The sequence below is a fragment of the Mauremys reevesii genome, linkage group 14, assembly GCF_016161935.1.
Source record: "Mauremys reevesii isolate NIE-2019 linkage group 14, ASM1616193v1, whole genome shotgun sequence".
Lineage (NCBI taxonomy): Eukaryota > Metazoa > Chordata > Testudines > Geoemydidae > Mauremys > Mauremys reevesii.
In genome coordinates, this window is record NC_052636.1 from 6633652 (window position 1) to 6656840 (window position 23189).

General features: G+C 50.6%; 2 non-coding genes across 2 annotated transcripts; one reads left to right on the forward strand and one right to left on the reverse strand.

Moving 5' to 3' along the window:
• Positions 1-11060: 11060 nt before the first annotated feature.
• On the forward strand, positions 11061-11132 carry TRNAG-UCC. The gene has a single exon. It is a non-coding gene; the product is annotated as a tRNA-Gly (tRNA).
• A 1390-nt stretch (positions 11133-12522) lies between these two features.
• On the reverse strand, positions 12523-12595 carry TRNAV-AAC. The gene has a single exon. It is a non-coding gene; the product is annotated as a tRNA-Val (tRNA).
• Positions 12596-23189: the final 10594 nt, after the last annotated feature.

Consider the following 23189-nt stretch of genomic DNA (forward strand, 5'->3'; position numbering starts at 1 on the left):
CTCCAGCTGGTCCTAGCCCCCTAGGGCAGCCCTGGGCCCTGTTAATACTAAATTCTGAGCCAGAGTCTCCAGGTAACTGACAGACCTCAGGGAAAGTGCTGGGGACTGGCAAGAATGTGACTCTGCACAAACAGCCCCTCCTCGTTTCTCCTCCCAGTAGCAATTGCCAGGAGAAAATCCAGCCATGGGAGAGCAAAGCCCCCAGGAATGGGACTGTCCCAGCCAGAGGGGCAGGGAGAGAGGACAGAGGAAGGAGAGACTGAAAGCAGCAGTGGTTGAAATGAGGGGGGAGAGATTTCCAGCTCTCTAGTCCACCCAGACACATGTATTGCTGCATCCCTGGGCAGAACCACTTTCCAGTGAACAAAACAAGGATCAGAGAGGGGAAAAGCCAGTTCCTGACTCCATATTCCCTCTGCTGGGGTGTGGCTGCCGTGGGGTCAGAGTCCGAGGGAATCCCCCACAGTGACTCCTTTGGTTCTGCTCTTTTCTAGCCTTGTGTTCAGAGACTTTGTTACGGGGTGAGGGGAGGGAGAAGGGAGGTTAAAAATGTGTCTGGGCTTAGCCTGGCAGCAGGGGCCAGGTCAACATTGTAATAAACAGACTGAGCATTTCCCAGCATGGCAGAATCTAGGGTGTCTGTCTGCAGGGAAGGGGCCTGGGGGAATTCTGATGTGTAATTAACTAAAACCGGTTCTGAAACCCCCACAACTGCCCTTCTCCCCCAGACAGGCTGCAGAATGGTGTCCATGTTTTGCTCCAGCTCATCCCAGCCTGGCGTGGGACAGGGAAGAGAAATGGCTGCAGTGGAGCCAACTCAGGTAGAGATTATCGGGGGGTTGCTGATGGGTTCCTGCTGGAGGAGAGGGAGAGCAAATACACCGGAGATGGGAAGGTTTGCACAGTCTGGTCTGGAGGTTGGAGCGGGGCAGGAAATTCACAGCGTGGGGAAAGGAGGAGGCCAGGGTGTGGCAAACCTGCTGGGAGTTATTTAATAAGTGCCCTAGATTCTAGGAACAGACCCAGGAGGTTGGGAGGTAGAAATGCCCTAATTTGTGAAGAAAGAAAATAGCCCACCTACATGGAGCTGGTAAAACTGACCAGACTCCCAGTGCTGGAGCCTGAGCTCACTAACCAGTGGCTGCTGTGAGCTATGAAGGGGGCACCCAGGTTTATTGGAGCTGCCTCTCCCTTCATATCCCGCTCCTCACAATGGGGAGGTTATTGGGCTTCCTACCAGGCAGCTGTCCCTGGACCCTGCTAGGGGCTCCGTCTCCTGTATCAGTCGGTGGCTAGTAGGTGTGTGATGGATCTGCTGGGAGAGACAAGGGGCTCTCTCTTCGTCCCCTCACCCTGGTATTTGCTGGATACGCTGAGCGGGGTGGGGGTGGGACTCTGTTGACTGCGATCCACCCACAGCTTCCATTTGATTGGCTCCTCTCTGCCACAAATAGTGGGGCTGTGAGTGGGGAAAGAGGTCCTGAGTGTTGGACTCTTACTGTTTCAGGGGACGGTGACCTTCGAGGAGGTGGCTGTGCATTTCACCAGGGAAGAGTGGGCTCTGCTGGACCCCACTCAGAGAGCCCTCTACTGGGATGTCATGCAGGAGAACTATGAGAATGTGACCTCGCTGGGTAAGGGTTCCTGTTCCCTCTGTTCTTTCAAATGATACCTCACAAGCCATACTGTATACAAAATTTATCATAATTTTCTAGAAGAGTGAACACAGGGGTGTAGACAGATACAGTGTCTGTGTGTGTGTGTGTGTTCCCAGCAGATATGTGGGTATTTCAATCCCTCACAAGCATAGTGTTCGGCATCTTCAAGGACCTGGGGAACTGGTCCTGGGAATTCACTGGTTTACCAAGTGTGACACTGTATGGAATTGTGAGACACTTTGGTATTAATAATAAAATAATAAAATAATCTGATAAAATTGCAATGAATCATGCTAGATATGCCATGTAAGGTGTCAGTGAAAATGTTATGATTTGCCAAGTATGATAATTTTGTTTCTATGTTTGTATCACCTTTGTATTGTGAGTTATTAGATATGTAGGGTATATCTGTATTTCCAGACTGGTGCAGTGTTTCTGGGTGACACCCTCAGATATATTGGCATCAGCACTGCCTACCCTGTTTGGTGGCCCATTGAGAGTCATCAGCTGTACAATGAGCCCATGGAAAGGACCAAGGGGATACACCTATTGAGTCAGCAAGACATGCCGGGGTATGCCTGTGTAATGAGAACTTCAAGGCTTTTCCATGCCATGTGCTGTGAATCTTGTATTTGGGACACAGGAAGTACAGGCCACATGGCAAAAGGAATGTAAAGGGCAGCTGCATCATCTCCATTCTGTCTTCAAACCCCCTTCCTACCTCTGGAGCAACTTCTCTACAAACTGAACCCTGGAACAAAGGACTGAATGACCATCCAAGCTGTGGATGTGTTCCAGACAGATTTTCACACTGGCAACTCACCAATACTGCTAAGAACCTGATATATCCATTTTGGAATGTACCTGACTGCTTTCCCATTTAACTTCTTTCTGTCTTTCTTTTGTTTAAACCTTTAGTTTAGATACTAAAGGATTGGCTGGAAGGATGGAATTTTGGGTAATATCCAAACCTATAGTGACCTGGTGATGTGGCTGTGACCCTTTGGGGTCAGAGGAACACTTTGTTTATGTGAGCAGAGTTTTTAAATAACCTCTCACTGTACTGGACCTCGCTGCTGATTAGGAGCCAGAGAACTGGGATGCAATAAAGGGGGCCGTGTGATTTCTTTTTTCAGCTTCTCGATAACCCAGTTGGTGACTGGTCAGTGAGTTTAATTTCAGTGTTAACCAGCAGTTTTGGGAGCATCTGCTCTCCCTTTTTCAGCCTGCCCTAACTTTGGCATTTTCAGTGAGAACTGCCCCTGGCCCACCAGGTCACACTAAGCACTGAAGTTAAATTAATAGAATGTTTGTTTTTTTATGACCAAGTCTTTTGAAATCAACTGAACTCCTTTGTTTTCTTTCATCTGAGCAGGGTTTCTAGTTTTCCAACGTGATGTGATCTCCCAGCTGGAACAATGGGAAGAGCCATGGGTCCCAGACCTCCAGCGGTCAGAGGAAAGAGAGATCCTGAGATCTCCCTGCACAGTTGAGGAAACATTAAACCACCTCAGAATCTGTAAGTGCCTGAAGGAAACATCTGGAATGCCCAAAAAAGCCCTTGGGGAGGTCTCTCAGTTCATTATTGTCCCTAGCAGGGGTCGTATCCTCAGGGTAAATATAGTTCATGGCTTCCTATAAATCCTAGCAGACCACAGGCAGTAGCTTCCTCCCTTCCCCCTGCGTATTTGGATGGGATGTGAAGGCTGAATTCATCCCCCTCCTCTCTCATATTTGGGGGAAGAGTTTGGGGGAGTTGAGCTCCTGATTTTTATTTGACCTGTCTTCAGCACTTGTTTTTGTTTGGTCTTCCCCTTTCCATCCCTGTTTGAGGTTTCTGTCTCTATCACAGCAGGTGATGCAATGGCATGTGAGAAAGAGGAGCAGAATTCGCAGGTTGAAAATGTTGAGCCAGTGGGTAAAAACAGAGCATTATCGCAAAGATCGAAAAGGAATGTGTCCAGGAGTCCTGAGCAGGGAAAATCCTGGGAGATTCAGCACAGACCAAAAACAGATCAAGGAAACCAGCCAGGGAAGAAAGTGGATACATTTATTTCCTGTTGGGGAACTCAGAAGCTCCTCATGGAAACCACAACACAGCAGGATATCTCAGGTGAAAGAGAAAAAATACATAAACTGAGTGTGGGAAATGCTTCACTAGCAGCTCAAACCTTTCTCAACATCAGAGAATCCACACAGGGGAGAGGCCCTATGAATGCACTGAGTGCGGGAAAACCTTCAATCGCAGTTCGCACCTTATTAGGCATCAAACAATCCACAGAGGAGAGAGGCCCTACGAATGCCGTGAGTGCAGGAAAAGCTTCACTAGCAGCTCAGACCTTTCTAAACATCAGAGAATCCACACAGGGGAGAGGCCCTTTGAATGCCGTGAGTGTGGGAAAAGCTTCACTAGCAGCTCAAACCTTTCTCAACATCAGAGAATCCCCACAGGGGAAAGGCCCTTTGAATGCCGTGAGTGTGGGAAATGCTTCACTAGCAGCTCAGACCTTTCTAGACATCAGAGAATCCACACAGGGGACAGACCCTATGAATGCCCTGAGTGCGGGAAAACCTTCAATCGCAGTTCGCACCTTATTAGGCATCAAACAATCCACGGAGGAGAGAGGCCCTATGAAAGCCGTGAGTGTGGGAAATGCTTCACTAGCAGCTCAAACCTTAGATTTAATTTACCCTGGTTCCTCAACTGTTGCTACAGCTCTACTACCCATCAATCCAAAGACTGAGAGAAATGGAGGGTTCCAACCATTGTCCTTTTAGTATCTTATTGTTCCTCTCTCTGTTTTTTGTGCTGGCCTTTCTATTCTATCATTTTCTGCCTTTGTTTAGTGGTAACAGTTGGTTTCCATCACTCATGTTTATCTGTTTAAATCTCTCTCCATTGTTAAATAAATGTTTTACTTGTTCGATAACTGTACTCAGGTGCTGTGTGAGATACAGTAGCAATGGTCCACAGTAAAACTAGTAACCAGGGATACTTGGGGAAGAGAGGATCTGGGATTTCACCGAGTATCTGGTGATCCGGGCTGGACCCCAGAGGGGGACACATTGAAGGAACTCAGGGGTTAGCGTGGCTGCTTTAGCTCAGAGGAGGGTGCTTGAGTTCCAGCAGGCTGGTGAGTTTGGTCACTAACATCCAGCTGCCAAATGCCAAACTCCCTCTTCCTTGTGGCAGGTGCCAACAAGGAGACTCACAGCCCTCAGCACCCTGAAAAGGGTCACAATGTGTCTCTATGTTGATCCACCTGTCAAATTCACACAGGGAAAGCTCCCGATAGCACAAAACTCTGCCCTATGAAATCATGGAACATGTGCTCTTTGCTCTGTGAAAGCATTTAAAGAATCCAAGCGCTGGAGGACAGGGTTTGGGGCCAGAGTGACCTAGACAAATTGGAGGATTGGGCCCAAAGAAATCTGAGGAGGTTCAACAAGGAGAAGTGCAGAGTCCTGCACTTAGGAGGGAAGAATCCCAGGCACTGCCACAGACTGGGGACTGACGGAGTGAGGGGGGATTTGATAGCAGCCTTCAAGTACCTGAAAGAGCAGCAGTGTGGGCTTTCTCCTGGCCACTTTTGCTGGGCTGGGCAGGCGTCCTGGAGGCCTTTCTAGAAGAGCATTGGGAACTGAGTTAGAAAAACCAATGTGAAAACCAGAACCTCAGGTTTAGACTCATTTATTTATAATATTAAATCTTCAATTCTAGTGTCACAGTCAATACAATTGCTTCAGCCTGATAGTTGCCCAAAGGGAAACTTAACGTCTCTCCAAGGGGAGTGGAGAGAAAACACTTTTCAGAGTCCAAGAGAGACAAGGTGGTGAGGGTAAGAGGACCAACCTCTGTTGGTGAAAGAGACAAGCTGTGGAGCTAACCCCACACACTTCTTCAGTTCTGTGTAGCCTGGAAGGTCGTCTCCTCCATAACCAGCAGTTAGAACATAAGAACAGCCACACTGAGTCAGACCAGTTCATCTAGCCCACTCTCCCGAAAGTGGCCAATGCCCGGCGCCCCAGAGGACCCCTGGGGCCAACATGGATACAAAACCACCACCAACAAGGTTAAAATCAATGCACATGGGAGAAGGATCTTGTGTTTCATTCCTTATGTCCTAATCCCATCGTGTGGCCATTTCCTTTTCTTTTCTGTTAAAAGCTTTGGTGTTTTGCACAGAAACATTATTTCCCCAGGAGAGACCCAGGAGTGGGGGCTGCATTCCTGTGCCAAACAGTCACTGGAAGGGGGCAGACAAAGGCCTTTAGGACGAGGCGTCCGTCACTGTCAAAAGATCATCTCCCTCCTGCAGGTCACTGGCAGCCTGAATTTGTTCCTTATCCTCCCAGAGTCTGGGGGCTGGAATCAGCACTGCCCAGCCCCTCCGTATGTAGCAGGAACAAACACAAACCTGGTCTTTAAAACAAGCTGTCCCCTTCCTTCTCAGGGAAGATTTTTCTGTGATTGAAGTTGAGCTTCAGTTCCCCTTTCCTAGGGGCGGGGCGGGGCGGGTGTGGGGCCAGCTCCCAGTGAGATCTGTTTTCACCATTGCCCCGTTTCAGTCACTCTGGGAGCCTAACTCTGCTCCCAGCTGTCAGGCAGCTTCCAGCCCATCCACTCTGTTCATTAACTGCATGGTCATGTGTCACCCCCTTTGCCAGCGCACAGAGCCTGCAGGAAAGCTACTCCTGCCAGATGCATTGGTGATATAGTGGTGTGTGTAGGTGTTTTCCAAGCAATTTATCTGGGTTTGATTCCCAACCAATGCAATAATGGATTTTCTCTTCTGTTACCTCACCTGGAAGTGGTTTAATTTCAGTCACATTGTGTTACAGTCACATTATCTATAGAATGAGACAATAAATGTGTCAGAGTCCAGCAGGTCATACAGGATGGAGGCACACAAGGGGCTGGAATATGTCATCTGAGAAAGACAGAACCCTTGGAAACCTGCATCTCCCATCCCCTGGCCTTGCGTGTTATGATTCGAGCTGTTTGTAGGATGTTCCGGCACGATGGGGAAATGAAGTTTTGAGTCAGTTTTTGCTCCTGCAGATTCCTTTGCTGTTACAATTATAATGACATGAACAACAGGGAGGCAAAATAAACATAAACCCCACATTGCAATACAGGTGGGGAAAGAGACGATCACGGTTAAGCCAAACACGTCAAAATAAAAATTAATACTAAAAAAGGGGAGAGGGAAGAGATCAGGTATGTGGAGATCCCCTTGATATTTCAATGCACATTGTTAGAATCAAAGTTCATACTTGACACTGGAAAACCCACAACTACCTGTCTCTCTGAACACCTATGATCATAGAATCATAGAATTCAAGATCAGAAGGGACCATTATGATCATCTAGTCTGACCTCCTGCAAGATGCAGGCCACATAAGCCGATCCACCCACTCCTTAGCAAGCGACCCCTGCCCCATGCTTCGGAGGAAGGCGAAAAACCTCCAGGGCCATTGCCAATCTTCCCTGGAGGAAAATTCCTTCCCGACCCCAAATATGGCGGTCAGCTGAACCCCGAGCATGCGGGCAAGACTCTCCAGCCAAACCCTCTGGAAAAGGTTATATCATACCATTGACCCATTGTACTATTTACCAGTGTGGCACTTAATTGACCTATTGACTAAGCCCGTTATCCTATCATACCATCCCCTCCATAAACTTATCTAGCTTAATCTTAAAGTCATGGAGGTCCTTCGCCCCCACTGTTTCCCTCGGTAGGCTGTTCCAGTATTGCACTCCCCTGATGGTTAGAAACCTTCGTCTAATTTCAAGCCTGAATTTCCTGACTGACAGTTTATATCCATTTGTCCTCGTGTCCACATTAGCACTGAGCTGAAATACTTCCTCTCCTTCCCTGGTATTTATCCCTCTGATATATTTAAAGAGTGTAATCATATCTCCTCTTATCCTTCTTTTGGTTAAGGAAAACAAACCGAGCTCCTCAAGTCTCCTTTCATACGAAAGGCCTTCTATTCCTCGGATCATTCTAGTGGCCCTTCTTTGTACCTGTTCTAGTTTGAATTCATCCTTCTTAAACATGGGAGACCAAAACTGCACACAATACTCCAAATGAGGTCTCACCAACGCCTTATATAACAGGACTAGCACCTCCTTATCCCTACTAGAAATACCTCACCTAATGCATCCCAAGACCGCATTAGCTTTTTAACCACATCAAATTGTCTACTCATAGTAATCCTACGATCAACCAGGACTCCTAGGTCCTTCTCCTCCTCCGTTACTTCCAACTGGTGCGTCCCCAGCTTATAACTAAAGTTCTTGTTAGACATCCCTAAATGCATAACCTTACACTTCTCACTATTGAATTTCATCCTGTTACTAATACTCCAGTTTACAAGGTCATCTAAATCTCCCTGGAGAATATCCCGATCCTCTTCCCAATTGGCAATACCCCCCAACTTGGTGTCATCCGCAAACTTTATCAGCCCACTCCTACTCTTGGTTCCCAGGTCAGCAATAAATAGATTGAATAAAATCGGACCCAAAACCGAGCCTTGAGGAACTCCACTGGTAACCCCCCTCCAACCGGACAGTTCCCCCTTCAATACTACCCTCTGCAGTCTCCCCTTCAACCAGCTCCTTATCCACCTCTGGATTTTCATTTCGATCCCCATCTTTTCCAATTTAACCAGTAATTCTTCATGCGGTACCGTATCAAACGCCTTACTGAAATCCAGATATATTAGATCCACCGCATTTCCCTTGTCTAAAAAATCTGTTACTTTCTCAAAGAAGGAGATCAGGTTGGTTTGGCACGATCTACCTTTCGTAAATCCATGCTGTAATTTGTCCCAGTTGCCATCGGCCTCATGCTCCGGAACCACTCTGATGAGCAAGATGGAGTTGGGACACCTGTTCTGCTTCAATCATTTACTGTCTCTCTGTTCTCTCCTTCTTCTCCCCACAATTCCTCGTCTCCAATGTCTCTGCCTTTCTCCTCTTGCTCCCTCTCCCCTGCCCTTTCCCAGGAACTCACACTCTACAGCATTTAGGACAAGCCAGAGCTCCCATGTTCTGCACATGAGCCTGTGTCAGAGGACGTGTGACCCCGGTCAGAACCAGTCACCAGATCAATATGACCCTTTATGGGCGACTTCTCTGCCTGCTCTGCAATTTACATCTCCCCTTCCCCCCCCCCCCCCGCAAACAGGGTGGGGTACAGCTCTGACAGAGGCCTAACAGGAGAAATTTCAGCCCAAAGACAAATTTGTGTGAAATGCTGAGAAGTGAAGAGCCCCCTTCCCCTCCCCCCAAATCCCCAGAACTCTAGTGTCACCCCCATGGCACCCGCACCGGGACCCCCGTGAAATGGGGTTACAGAATACAAGGGAGGCAGCAGGAGAGAGGTGACAGGAGTCTCTCTCTTTCCTTCTCTCGTCACTTTCTGTTCTTCTCTTTCCTTCCAGGAACTGCAGTCACAGCAGGGAAGGGTTTGTCTCCGTGTCTATCACGGAGATGGTGGAAGTGATGGATTCTGTGATTTCCTGCAACCTCCGTGACTTCTGCAGTGGCCACAGTGGCTGACTCCAGGGCCACTCAATCAACTGGCTCCAGGGACCGCCCAAGCAGCGGCCAATGCGGCTGGCCCTGGGGACCACTTGACCAGTGGTCCCGAGGGCAGCAGGAGCAGCCACAGCTTGGTGGCCTCTGGCAGCACTTCTGGGGTGGCCAGAGCAGCAGCTGGCCCCCTGGGGGACCCCCTGCCCTAGCAGCAGCTGGAGTGGCAGCGACTCTCAGGGCTTCTCCCCTGGTAGCTGGTGCTCATTATCCATCAAATAAATCAAAACACTTCCCCCTGCAAGTGGATTTAGCCCGGGACCCTCAGAGTCAGCAGCTGTTACGCCCCCACTGAGCTCTCTGGTCAGGTGTCCTAGTGCCAGGAGCCTCCGATGTAGATCCTAAAATAGCGTTTTTGCACCAGGGGCAGCTGAAATTTTGGACCGGACATTGTAGCTCCACTGTTATTTTACTGAATTGCTTCAAAACAGTAAGTGTAGAAAGTCTCCTAAGTGCCAGGCTCTCTGCCATGGAAACAGCTGCCCCTGCTCTGCAGGAGTCTGTGCGTTCTACCCAGCAACGTACACACCTGCTCCTCACTGAAGGGGGGTCAGACAGTGATGGTAACGCAAATCTTCAGACTATTAACCCAGGTCCCTTTCTTTAACCCAGGACATGCCAGTCACCTGTTAGCCATGGCGTTATCTTCATCTTCAAATACCTCTCAGGACATTGAACAGAGGGAGTGAACCCCCCCAAATGGCTCCCTGTTGAGGCGTTGTACCGAACCTGCCCCTGTAGACTGTCTGGTTTTATACTCTTAGAGCTTTTTCTCTTCAAACCCCTTATCCCAATCTCTGGGCCAACCTCCGCATTTCAGAGTTTAGAATTTACTCTCATCACCCTCCTATGGCACTTTCCATGTGAATTGGGCAAAGCAAGTGGGGGAAGCTCCGTGGCTAATGAAAACCAACACTCTGGGTGAGGCCTGAACTCACACCCACAGCTGTATTTCCCCCTGCATGAGCCACTATAGGTGCTTCTTAGACAAACTTGGGCTGTTGGTGGTTATGTGTGTCTGTGCTTCACCACTTTGGCTGCTCTGTGAAAAGCTGATGGTTCAAACAGAAGCTGGTGGGGTTTTGTTTTGTTTTAAGCAATTAGAGTCTAGTACATTTTAACAGGCAGAAAATGTCCTATTCTGGTCTAGCCCCATTTGACTCCTTCTGTCCATCTTCTTCCTTCGCCCTCAGTGTCTTTCCTTCCCCATTGGGGACATGCAGAGATGAACCCCAGTCAGTCTGTGTCACAGAGAGTCTGTATCTCCTAAGGAATGTGGGTGAAGGATTCCAGCTGAATTAACGCCACTCACCTGGGTTAGAAACATTTGTTTCTTTCGAGCACATAGTGGGAAATGGGACATTAATTCAGACCCAGGAGGCAAGGCAGAGGCTTCATGATCTTGATCTCCATGAAGGGAGAGAGGATCCCCAGGAAGGAACAGAGCTTCGTTTAGATTCAAGCTGGGTCTCCTGGAAGTTGGAAAAGACCCTTGGTCACTGAGGATCTCATGGGATCATGCTGCTCCAGAGGCTCGAGAGTCCTGGGTGCGGGAAGGGTGTCACTGCACAGTCTGAAATGGAAGGGAGGACCCTGGAAGGGACGGGGAGGAACAGAAAATGGAAAGGAATGAAACAGAATAAACCCCTCTTCTCTCTCCCATCCCCAACCCAGCAAGAACTGTTATCAGTGGGGAAACTCCCCATGATGAATGGCAGAGACCACAGAGACATTCGCCTCATGCTGAGAAGTAAGGTGACCAGACACCAAGTGTGAAAAATCAGAAATTATCCCCAGATGCATTGGTGGTATAGTGGTGAGCATAGCTGCCTTCCAAGCAGTTGATCTGGGTTCAATTCCCAGCCAATACAATGATGTGATGATTCCTCCACTGGGAATTGGTTTAATTTCAGTCATGTTGTATCAGTTTATCAATGGAATAAGAGAATCAGTATCCCAAATCCCAACAGGTCATTAAACACCCAGTGGAGGAAGAAAGGGGTGGGACTATATAATGAGCAGTTGGAGTCATCCTGGTATTACAATGCTTCATTTTTTTTTTTTTAATTCCTTTAATTCCCTCTCCCTTTTAGACTCAGAGCCTTTAAGGTCAGAAGGGACCAGTGTGATCATCTAGTCTGACCTGCTGCACCTTGCAGGCCAAAAGACCCCACCCACCCACTCCTGTAATAGACCCGGGAGGGGAGGCAGCTCTGTGCACTGCCCCTACCCCAGGCAGCACATAGAGGCCCTCTGCTCCCCTCCCACAACGGGTGTGCAGAGATGTGCCAGCAGCACTAAGGTGGCTCCCTGCCCACTCTACCTCCGTCCCTCCGTGCCGCTCCCAGAAGTGGCTGGCATGTCCCAGCATCCCCTGGGGTGGGGGGAGTGTCTCCACGTGCTGCCCCTGCCCTGAGCACCGACTCTGCAGCTCCCATTGGCCAGGAACTGTAGCCAATGGGAGCTCTGGAGGCAGCGCCTGCAGACAGCAGCACATGGAGATCCCCTGGCCCCACTCTTCTAGGAGCTGCTGCCAGAGGGTTGTGTGTACCGGTCACTTTGGGAGCTGCACCACCCCTCCTGCACCCCACCCCCACCCCCACGCAGAGCCCACACCCAAATTTCCTCCCAGAGCTTTGCTTGTCTTTCTTTCACCAGAACCATCCTTCTTCTCCTGGGCTGCAAGTAGCCATCCCTGGGAAGCCAAGAGGCAGGCACAGGATTCTGCCAAGTAAGTGTCCCACAGCACCGTGATGGACAGTGCGATGAAGGTAAGTCTTCCTGAGGCACAATGAACTGCAATGCAGCGAACCACTGGCCAGGCGGTCGGGGCGAAGGGCATTCACTGGAGGTACAAGCTTGTGAGTGACTCCTGAGCACAGGGCCCCTTCCCCTTTTAAGGACCTGCTCCTCATGGCCTGCGACTGGAGATGACTTGGCTGCATCTGGTGGGTCACACTCCACCTTGGGCAGTGTCCATGCTCTGGGTGTGTGAGTGCTGCCTAATGAGAGTCCCAGACACCTTCTCTATCTAGGAGCTCTTCTGCTCTTTCAGCTGTTCAACCAGCCCCTTCATCCCACAAGCATTGCAGGAGGGAGCGGGAGGGGGAGGGGGAAAGCCACTTCACAGGCATTCAGAGAGGGAGAGGAGACAAAAATGGGAATGGGGGAAGTATAACAGACCTATTGAGCATAGAAATCACTGCTGCTCCTACAACAGCAGGGACAGGCCACTAGGAGCTGGGAAAAATTAAGCCATCATGTTTCTGCCTGGTTTTGAACCAAGGACCTTTTGCGTGTTAGGCAAACGTGATAACCACTACACTACAGAAACTCTGTTGCAGGGCTCTGCCCCTCCCTTCATAAGAACATAAGAACGGCCATACTGGGTCAGACCAAAGGTCCATCCATCCCCATATCCTATCTGCCAACAGTGGCCAATGCCAGGTACCCCAGAGGGACTGAACCTAACAGGTAATGATCAAGTGATCTCTCTCCTGCCATCCATCTCTACCCTCTGACAAACAGAGGCTAGGGACACCATTCCTTACCCATCCTGGCTAATAGCCATTAATGCATAACCTCCATTAATTTATCTGCAAAAGAACAAGGAGAACATGTGGCACCATAAAGACTAACAAATGTATTTGAGCATAAGCTTTGTGGGCTAAAACCCACTTCATCGGACGCATGCAGTTAAAAATACAGTAGGATATATATACACACAGAGAACATGAAAAAAATGGGTGTTGCCATATACACTATAACGAGAGTGATCAGTTAACGTGAGCGGTTATCAGCAGGAGAAAAAAACCTGGTGTTGGGAGGGGAACAGGAGAAAGGACAAAGGAAGCAAGAGACGAAGAGAAAAGAGGGATCAGACAGTGGATGGAGCAAGAGGTGAAACAAAAAGGACAACCCCCAATGTCCCCAGTGATTCTAAGGGACAAAATCCAGGTGTGCAATAAAATTCTGCCTCCTTAAGCTCATGTTTTCCATGCCTAGAATTCAACTCTCACCAAATGGATCAGACTGAACAGGTTTCACACCTCCAGGAGGCTCTTACCTTCTAAACAGGGACGGCTGTTTTCCAGTAAAATCACTGAAAGGGAAGGAGAAAACTCAAAAGAGGTTCCTCCTGGTGCTCACATCCGTGAACCCGAATACTCTCTCAGTCCTCAAAGAGAGACCTGGAGAAGGAGACTTGCTGAAGCAAAGCCACAGGGGTCTCTGAGGTTTCCCTGGCCCCTCGCCCCTGTCCTGCCTGGCTGATGTCAGCATCTCTCTGTGAGGTCATCACCTCCCCACCGCCTTGGACCAATAGGCTGAGTTCCTGCAAAAGGCCTTTGTGATGTCACTGCCACACCCCTCCCTTGCTGTGCTAATGTCCTGCCCCTGGCCAGGCACTTTGCAGGTTTGAGCTACTCCCTGGGGATCACCCCACTCAAGGAGCATTCGTTCTAGGCAGCAAACCGGCTAGACAGGGAAACATCAGACGCTGCTCCCAATGCTACACTCAGATTTTCAGAAATGAGTCGACTTTATGGCCAGAAGAGACCATTAGAGCATCTAATCTGACCCCCTGCATATCACAGGCCTCCTGTATGACACAAGAGCTACTTTGGGGGCAAACACATTCCAGAAAGGCATCTAGTCTTCATGAAATGACATCAGGAGATGGAGAATCCATCACTTTCCTTGGTAGCTTGTTCCTGTGGTGAATCATCCTCGCTGTTGAATATTTGTGCCTTAGTTGTAATATGAATTTGTCTCTTTTCACCTTCAGGCCACGGGGTCTTGTTATGCCTTTCTCTGCTCAATTCAAGAGCCCTTTAATACCCAATCCTTTCTCTCCATTAAGACACTTCAACACTTCAATGAAGTCACCTTTCAATTTTCTTTTGATCAGCTAAACAGGTTGAGCTCTTTCAATAGCTCCCTAGAAGGCATTTTTCTCCAGCCCTCAGAACCTTTGGTGGCTCTTTGCTGCCCCAGCAGAGCAGTTTGCAGGGACCACTGGAGTGGTTCATGGAACGACTGGTGGAGTGGAGCGGCTCAGACTCCCTGCTTGCGAGAGGGGAAGTATTGCCTCCTAGAGGCGCCCGGGGGGGTGGTATGTAATTGTCCCAGGTCACTGGGTGGGGGCTCGAGCCACTTTTGCATTGTGTTATTGAAACAGAACCGCTAGATACTGAGCCCGGCCCTTGTTGCTGACAACTCAGAGGGGCAGAAGGGTTACAGGAATTTATCACACAACCCTCCCTGCTCCCCAGAGCCCCACGGGGAGAAGCTAGAGAAGGGGGAGTCATTCCTCCCCTGCGCTCCCAGAAGAGCTGCTACGACTCCTCCCTGCCAGCTACTCACCCCTGGATCCATCCTCAGCTCCTGGGATCTTCCTGCTCCAAAGGCTCCAGAGGCCTGGGGTGGGGAGGGCATCACTGCACCGTCTGACACACAAGGGAGGTTTATGGAATTGAAGGAAGGAGCAGAAAACGGAGAGGAAAGAAACAGAAAGAAAACGCATCGTCTCTCCCCTCCCCCTCCCAGCAAGAAAGGTTACCAAGGAGCAGCGTTAGGGGAAATGGTGCCCTGGGCAAAACTTGTACTTTGGCACTTCCCCATCACCCCTGGATGATCCCCCTGACCCTTTACCCCCAGCTCCTGCACTCCCGACCCTTGCACCTCCACCACCCCTAACTCTGCCCCCTCCTGTGCCCCAACCCCTACGCTGTGTCCCCTTTGCCCTTAACTCCTGCACCCCCTCCTGTGCCCCAGCCACTGCCCCTCTCCTGCACCCCCTTCACCCTAACCCCTGCACCCCCTCCTGTGCCCCAGCCACTGCCCCTCTCATGCCCCCCCTTCTCCCCTAACCCCTGCACCCCCTCCTGTGCCCCCAGCGACTGCCCCTCTCCTGCACCCCTTCACCCCAACCCCTGCACCCCCTCCTGTGCCACCAACCACTGCCCCTCTCCTGCACCCCCTTCACCCTAACCCCTGCGCCCCCTCCTGTGCCACCAGCCACTGCCTCTCTTCCAGGGCCGCCCAGAGGATTCAGGGGGCCTGGGGCAAAGCAATTTCAGGGACCCCTTCCAGACAAAAAAGTTGCAATACTGTAGAATACTGTATTCCCGTGGGCAGTGGCGTAGCCAGGTTCTAACATGAGGAAGCGAACACACATAAAAAGGCACCACCCAACATATCAAATTACTAATTACATCCGCTCCCTCCCACTTCCTGCCCCCTTCAAAACCCCCAACACCCCCCCACTCCTTGTCCCCTGACTGCCCCCTCCTGGGACCCTGGTCCCTAACTGCCCCCTAGAACCCTACCTGTCCCCTGACTGCCCTGACCCTTATCCACACCCCTGCCCCCAGACAGACTGCCAGGACTCCCACACCTATCCAACCACTCCCCGCTCCCTGACAGGACCCCCAATATACACCAAGACACACCCCGTAATCCAAAGTGGGGGGGGGCGGGGCAGGGACCACGCACAGCTCCTGCCATTGAGGGTACATGGGCAGCTGCTTCTGCCCTAGCACCTGGCTTTAGTGTGTAGCCAGAAGCCCTTGTGAGCAGGCGGAGGGATCCTGCTAGCAAAGGGAGCGTTTGATTTTAGAGTCTGATCCAAACAGACCCAGCAGAGAACACAGCAATAGCTCTGCCTCTGCCATCCCAGCTCAGGGCCCATAAACAAGAGAGGCAGAAACGTGCTCAATACAGTGCATGGGGTGGAGAGGGAGCACAGACCAGGGACGGGGCATGGAGAAAAACCACAGAGAGGGAGAGAAGGAGAAAGTGAGGAAGGAGGAGAAGCCAGGACTGTGTCTCTGGAGGGAAGGCCTGGGGAGGGGCGTTCGGATGCAGCATGTTAATGAGACCCTTGCAAACACAAGGGAAAGAAGCAGGGAAGGGCTTGCAGAGGACAAGCCGGGCTATTCACTCAGTCTCCCCTGTGGGGCCCTGTGGCATTGGGTAGCAGGGCCCAGGAAATGAAAATCTCTTAACCACACAGAATTGTTAACTGCTCCCAAATCCTTTTGTGCCACAGCTGCAAGCTTAGAAGAGCTTAAGCTGTGAGCTGCATGGACGGCCTCAAGAAACCTCTCTTGTGCGGAGCTTCAAGCAGGTTTGCATTGTATGACCCAGATGAAAAGCCCAGCAGAGAAAGCTTGCAACTGTCCCAGCTCTTTCAGCAGCGTTTAGGGCCTTTAAATCACTCAGGCTGCATCTTCCAACTAAAATGCATTAACAATACAGCTCAGGCAAGTGAGCCAGGGGCCGTGCAGGCTGCCCGGGCCAGCTGATAGCACTTCCCGCTAACGGCTGCTTTTCTAGGCTTGTGTTTTGCTGTTGGACAGAGGCCCAGACTTCCCCCCATCTAACCCCCCCGGCTCCCTGACTGCCCCAGCCCCAGAAAGTCCCCGAACCCTCCAACCCTCCCCTGCTCCCTGACTGCCCCCCAGGACTCCTCTTACCACCCAGCAGCTCGAGCTGCTGGCTGCCTCTGGAGCCAAAGTTAAACACGTGCCAGCACACAGCCCCTCCCCCGCAGCGTGCTGAGGCAGCGGGTGTGTGTGTGTGTGTGTGTGTGCAAGGGGGGGTCTGGCTGCTGGAGGCCCAATGGGAGCAGCTCAATCAGGCCCCGGCGGCCAATCAGCAGTGCCGCACTCTGCAGGGGGGGAGAAATCCAGATGTTTCCACCTTATTCCAAATTCCTACTAAGGCGCCACTTTGGGGGACTGTGCTCAGGGGGGGAGCGGCAGCCCCCCCTGCTCCCCCCTAGCTACGCTCCTGCTTGTGGGGGCCCCTGCAAGACCCAGAGCCTGGGGCAAATTGCCCCCCTTGCCCCCGCCTCTGGGCGGCCCTGCTAGCAGCTCTTCTGGGAGCGCAGGGGAGGAATGACTCCCCCTTCTCTAGCTTCTCCCCGTGGGGCTCTGGGGAGCAGGGAGGGTTGTGTGATAAATTCTATCCAACTCCCCCTTTGATCCAAGCCGAGGGGCGTCTCAGCCTCCACGATCCCCTTGGCAGGGCCAAACAAGGGATGTTTTCCACTGCCCAGGAGACCCAGCCAGGGACTCAAGGCCGCCACAGACTTTCCCTTTCTCCCTTCTGGGAAATCAAGTTCAAAAGTTTTACAAGGAGCTAAAGAAGCCTCAACCTTGCAACTGAATTAATGTCAATTTCTCACTGCCTGACACAAACAAATGTCATTTCAATCCCACATGAGTCTACTTCAGTCATTCCTCAGCCCGATTCCTTCACCCTCCTGCCTTAGCTTAGGGCATTGCGCCACCCTGTGGCCGCTTCATTTCCCTTCTCAGTTTCACACAGACACACAATTTCCTTTTCATGGATCCCTGAACAGCAAAACCTCCCTGTGTCTCTTGTCTGAGCCAGGGCATTCGATTGTATTGACAACTTCTCTCCTGCAATGGTAATGGTCAAACAGCGGGGACGTGGCCACCTTCAGCCCTGGCAGTGAGATATTCCCTCTCCTCTTTCTGCATGCTGATGTTGTTATTCCATAAAACATGAACCATGGAATAAAAAGCTGAGTTTACTCCAGGGTGAGGAAAGAAAAAAACTCCCCAAAAAATCTCAGTGCCCCAGAGAAAAGCTGCCCCTGGTATTGGAACTAATGATGTGCTGGAGATATGTTGGGAAAAGGGACTGTGTGAATTGCCCAGGCACGAAATGAACAATCTACAGCAACATCATTAACCACAGACACACTCTAGCCATGCTCCAGCCAGTGGGGAAATGGGCAGGAATTCATAATGTCAACTATAAAAATGATACACATCTAGAAATAGCATAATTATAATCAGCCAATCAGAACCTCTCCATAGACCACTTACACGACAAGCTTTCTACAATATTGGCTACAAGTAGAACAGCGGTCGCAACAATGATCTATACGGTTACAGATTATGTCAATAACATCACAGGAGGTGACACGGCATCAGTGAGACTGATACTGGAATACTGCCTCCAGTTTTGGTGTCCTCATTTGAAAAAGATGTTGTGAAATTGGAGGTAGGGCAGCAAAGAGCCACCAAATGTTCTGAGGGCTGGAGAAAACTGCCTTCAAGTGAGCTATTGAAAGAGCTCAACCTGTTTAGCTGATCAAAAGAAGATTGAAAGGTGACTTCATTGAAGTGTTGAAGTGCCTTAATGGAGAGAAAAGATTGGGTATTAAAGGGCTCTTTAATCGAGCATAGAGAAAGGCATAACAAGACCCAATGGCTCCTTCCTTAGAGGTTTTTAAGGTCAGGCTTGACAAAGCCCTGGCTGGGATGATTTAGTTGGGTTTGGTCCTGCTTTGAGCAGGGGGTTGGACTAGATGACCTCCTGAGGTCCCTTCCAACCCTGAGATTCTCTGATTTTAGGAAGGTGAAAAGAGACAAATTCACATTACAACTAAGGCACAAATATTCAACAGCGAGGATGATTCACCACAGGAACAAGCTACCAAGGAAAGTGATGGATTCTCCATCTCCTGATGTCATTTAATGAAGACAAGATGCCTTTCTGGAATGTGTTTGCCCCCAAAGTAGCTCTTGTTTCATACAGGAGGACTGTGATACGCAGGGGGTCAGATTAGATGCTCTAATGGTCTCTTCTGGCCATAAAGTCGACTCATTTCTGAAAAACTGAGTGTAGCATTGGGAGCAGCGTCTGATGTTTCCCTGTCTAGCCGGCTTGCTGCCTAGAACGAACACTCCTCGAGTGGGGTGATCCCCAGGGAGTAGCTCAAACCTCCACAGTGCCTGGCCAGGGGCAGGACATTGGCACAGCAAGGGAGGGGTGTGGCAGTGACATCACAAAGGCCTTTGGCAGGACCTCAGCCTATTGGTCCAAGGTGGTGGGGAGGTGGTGACCTCACAGAGAGATGCTGACATCAGCCAGGCAGGACAGGGGCGAGGGGCCAGGGAAACCTCAGAGACCCCTGTGGCTTTGCTTCAGCAAGTCTCCTTCTCCAGGTCTCTCTCTGAGGACTGAGGGAGTATTCGGGTTCATGGACGTGAGCGCCAGGAGGAACCTCTTTCGAGTTTTCTCCTTCCCTTTCAGTGATTTTACTAGAAAACAGCCGTCCCTGTTTAGAAGGTAAGAGCCTCCTGGAGGTTTGAAACCTGTTCAGTCTGATCCATCTGGTGACAGTTGAATTCTAGGCATGGAAAACACGAGCTTAAGGAGGCAGAATTTTATTCTGAATTTTATTTGATCCCCACCAGTGACCTGGACCATCCTTTGGGCTCTCTGGTGAGAACCCTCAGCCTCCCGTCCTCAGTCTCTACCCTGATTGGCTGAGCAGGGGGTTATTGACAGGGAGGAGACTCAGGTCCTTGTTCTCTTTCAAGACCAAGGAAATAAGTCAGAACCAGTTCTATGTTTGATGAATTTTGCTGCTTCTCTGCATTAATGGTCTCTGAGCAGTTCATGATTCTCTCTAACATTGCAGTTCTCCTCAAATACTTGCTGAATAATTCCTGTGCACTGTTGTTGGTCTGGAGCTCATCTGAGAGCACTTTACTCAGGTCATTCCATGTCTGAAATTCAAGATCCGATGGTGAGTTTGAAAATCAGGGCTCTTGGGTCCTATTCCCAACTCTGCCACTGACTGGCTGTGTGACCTCAGACAAGTCAATTCTCCTTTCTCAGCCTTAGCTTGTCCCTCTTTGGAGTAGGGATAATAATGATCCGCTCCTACCTACCTCACGGTGGGTGGAGGCAGGGCCGGCTCTAGGTTTTTTGCCGTCCCAAGCAAAAGAAATTTTGGCTGCACCCACCCAAGCCCTGGGCTCCCCACTGCACCTCCCTGGCACCCCAGCCCTGGGCTCTGCCCCCTCCACCCACACCCCCTGCCATCCCAGCCTTGGGCTCTCCACTCCCAACCTGCACCCCTGCCAGCCCAGCCCTGGGCTCTCCCCCACATGCCCTATGCTGCCCCAGCTCTTGGCTCTGCCCTTTCCCCACTGCTCCCCACCGACACCCCCACCACCACCCCAGCCCTGGGCTCTGCCCCCTCCACCTGCACCCCCTGCCAACCCAGGAGCTGTGTGGGGGGAAATTCCAGATCTTTCCACCTTATTCCAAATTCCTACTAAGGCGCCACTTTGGGGGAATGTGCTCAGTGGGGGGAGCGGCAGCCCCCCTGTTCCCCCCTAGCTACACTCCTGCTTGTGGGGGCCCCTGCAAGACCCAGGGCCTGGGGCAAATTGCCCCACTTGCCCCCACCTCTGGACGGCCCTGCTAGCAGCTCCTCTGGGAGCATAGGGAGGAATGACTCCCTTCTCTAGCTTCTCCCGTGGGGCTCTGGGGAGCAGGGAGGGTTGTGTGATAAATTCCATCCAACTCCCCCTTTGATCCAAGCCGAGGGGCGTCTCAGCCTCCACGATCCCCTTGGCAGGGCCAAACAAGGGATGTTTTCCACTGCCCAGGAGACCCCAGCCAGGGACTCAAGGCCGCCCCAGACTTTCCCTTTCTCCCTTCTGGGAAATCAAGTTCAAGTTTACAAGCAGCTAAAGAAGCCTCAACCCTGCATCTGAATTAATGTCACATTTCTCACTGCCCGACACAAACAAATGTCATTTCAATCCCAGGTGAGTCCAGTTCAGTCATTCCTCAGCCCGATTCCTTCACCCTCCTGCCTTAGCTTAGGGCATTGTGCCACCCTGTGGGCATTTCATGTCCCTCCTCCATTTCACACAGAGACACAATTTCCTTTGCATGGATCCATGAACAGCAAAACCTCCCTGTGTCTCTTGTCTGAGCCAGGGCATTCGATTCCATTGAAACCTTCTCTCCTGCAATGGTAACGGTCAAACAGAGGGGACGTGGCCACCTTCAGCGCTACAATCTTTCTACAGTATTGGCTACAAATAGAACAGCGGTCGCAACGGTGATCTATACGGTTACAGATTATGTCAATAACGTCACAGGAGGTGACACAGCATCAGTGAGACTGATACTGGAATAGCCTCCAGTTTTGGTGTCCTCCTTTGAAAAAGATGTGAAATTGGAGCTGGGGCAGCAAAGAGCCACCAAATGTTCTGAGGGCTGGAGAAAACTGCCTTCTAGTGAGCTATTGAAAGAGCTCAACCTGTTTAGCTGATCAAAAGAAGATTGAAAGGTGACTTCATTAAAGTGTTGAAGTGCCTTAATGGAGAGAAAAGATTGGGTATTAAAGGGCTCTTGAATCGAGCAGAGAAAGGCCTATCAACACCCAATGGCTGGAAGGTGAAAAGAGACAAATTCATATTACAACTAAGGCACAAATATTCAACAGCGAGGATGATTCACCACAGGAACAAGCTACCAAGGAAAGTGGTGGATTCTCCACCTCCTGATGTCATTTCATGAAGACTAGATGCCTTTCTGGAATGTGTTTGCCCCAAAAGTAGCTCTTGTGTCATACAGGAAGCCTGTGATATGCAGGGGGTCAGATTAGATGCTCTAATGGTCTCTTCTGGCCATAAAGTTGACTAATTTCTGAAAAACTGAGTGTTTTGGGAGCAGCGTCTGATACACAGCCTAGCCGGCTTGCTGCCTAGAACGAACGCTCCTTGAGTGGGGTGATCCACAGGGAGTAGCTCAAACCTCCAAAGTGCCTGGCCAGGGGCAGGACATTGGCACAGCAAGGGAGGGGTGTGGCAGTGACATCACAAAGGCCTTTTGCAGGACCTCAGCCTATTGGTCCAAGGTGGTGGGGAGGTGGTGACCTCACAGAGAGATGCTGACATCAGCCAGGCAGGATGGGGCGAGGGGCCAGGGAGACCTCAGAGACCCCTGTGGCTTTGCTCCAGCAAGTCTCCTTCTCCAGGTCTCTCTTTGAGGACTGAGAGAGTATTCGGGTTCACGGACGTGAGCGCCAGGAGGAACCTCTTCCGAGTTTTCTCCTTCCCTTTTAGTGATTTTACTAGAAAACAGCCGTCCCTGTTTAGAAGGTAAGAGCCTCCTCGAGGTCTGAAACCTGTTCAGTCTGATCCATCTGGTGACAGGTCACTTCCCTTCTCTATACCTCAGGCTCCTCCCCATCTGTCCAATGGGAACAGGGACAGTTCTCGAACTCTGGGCAGTCCTGAGCCTGAGTGAGATAAGGGGCGATAAAGCCCTCTGTGAAGGAGAAAGGAGAGCTTCACGGTGTTTAGCACCAAGGAATTCTAAAGTTTGCTAAAATGTCTAGTCTGCGGAAACAAGAAATGGTTGGGGCCAAACTTTTTAACCACTGCCTTTCTTAAAGCCGATTCAGGGATGTTTAGGTACCTGGGGTTCTTTGCCAGCAGGAGAGAAGAGGTTCCTGCCTCCATTTTTGTGGCCTTAACAAACCAGGTGTTGTGTCCCAGTTCTCGTCTGAGATCCCTGAAAAAGAACATCTTCCCATCCATGAACAAGACAGGACCTATATTTCAAAGGGGAACAAAGAGACCCCTGGGCCTTACAGACTAGCTAGCCTCACTTCCATAGCTGGAGAGGTAGTGGAATACATTCTTAAACACTCAGTTTGACAGCAGCACCTACAGGATAATTTGGTTCTTAGCACGAGGGATCATGGATTTGTCAAGAACAAATCATTCCAAACCCAGCCTCTTTCCTTCTTTGGCAGGGTTCCAGGCCTAGTGGAGGTGGGTAAACAGTATGAATGATGATTTGGAAAATGGAGTGGAGAGTATCGTTCTAAAATGTGCAACTGACACCAAGCACTTTGGAGCACAGGACTGGAATTCAAAACACCCTTAACAAATTGGAGACTTGGTCTTCTTGAGTCAAACCCCATGGCTGGGCCCCTCTCTCTAGACTGGGCTGAAGTGAAACCCCAGAGCCAGACACTTCTCCTCTTGGGCAGTGTGCTCCGACCTTGAATGGTCAGATGCTGCTTAGCGCTGTCAGAGCAGCTTTGGCTGGGGGATTCTCCCAGCACTTTC